Source organism: Mizuhopecten yessoensis, unplaced genomic scaffold (genome assembly GCF_002113885.1).
Source record: "Mizuhopecten yessoensis strain PY_sf001 unplaced genomic scaffold, ASM211388v2 scaffold8811, whole genome shotgun sequence".
In the NCBI taxonomy this organism is placed as follows: domain Eukaryota; kingdom Metazoa; phylum Mollusca; class Bivalvia; order Pectinida; family Pectinidae; genus Mizuhopecten; species Mizuhopecten yessoensis.
In genome coordinates, this window is record NW_018407733.1 from 1,031,741 (window position 1) to 1,032,827 (window position 1,087).

Here is a 1,087-nt window from a genome sequence, read left to right on the forward strand (position 1 = left end):
AGTAGAGGGAAATCCCTGAACAAAACGTTGGTCAGACAGGTAGAAATATCGATGATTTTCTTAGATTTAATCATTTTTATGAATCTATTTCAGCCAAATCCGATCGTTATTTTCCATAAGGAGTCTCACTTGATATGTTTATGTAGTATTTGAAAAAAAGACAAAAAATAAAGTTACTTCACCGTGATGCCCCTTTAATTCCTTACCAAATATCTGAAAAACTGCATATTTTCAATATTTTACTGCATATTTCTATTGCAGGGACCCATCTTTATGACAAAGACCTAAATTGACAATAATGACATCATAGTTAACAATCTGAAGTATTTTAACTTATCTATATTCCCCCACCCCAGAACGAACTCTGGTACATTGTATAGAAAAAACAGGACCACAACTCTTCCTTGAGTAGGGCACAAGACCTGATTTAATACATGACACTTCATTACACCAAGAGGTACTTGCATATAAAGTTTGGCAATTGTTGATGATATGCTCCAGACAAACTGAAGCAGTGAAAAAGGGGCCATAACTCTGTATATGTTGTGAAGCATGATATGCATAACGATATAGTAAAACAAGAGGCTCGAGAGGGCCTGAATCGCTCACCTGAATATTTAAGCAGTCATAGCAAAACATTCTCATTAAATATTATCTTGCACTAAAAATATTTCCCTCGCAAACTTTGTTGGCTACATCTGTTGAAACTACCAGCAAAATATTATTATAAGATTCTATGCTTTTTGATTCTTCTTCAGAAGTTGCTTGACATATTTTTCCCTGTGACCTTGTAAGTAGGTCAATGTCATTTTCCTTCTCAAATTGGTTAGCTCTATTCCAAAAAGCTACCAGCCAAATCTTATGAATCCATTCCTTTTAGTTCTTATGAACAAATCTATTAAAATGTTGTTGACCTCCGTGACCTCTGAAGTAGGCTGAGGTCATTTTCATTTGCAAATTTTGGTGAGCTCTATCCCAGGAAGTCATCAGCCAAATATTATAATTTTATATATGTCTTTTAATTCTTCAGAAGTAGTTTGAACTGTTTGACATATTTGAACGCTGTGACCTTGAAAGTAGGTCAAGG

The 1,087-nt window shown here is 34.6% G+C and overlaps 1 protein-coding gene across 1 annotated transcript in view; it reads right to left on the reverse strand.

The window, feature by feature from the left end:
- The window catches only part of LOC110456598 (sorting nexin-30-like), a 22,398-nt gene that overhangs the window by 20,438 nt on the left and 873 nt on the right, over window positions 1-1,087 (reverse strand). The window lies entirely within an intron of this gene.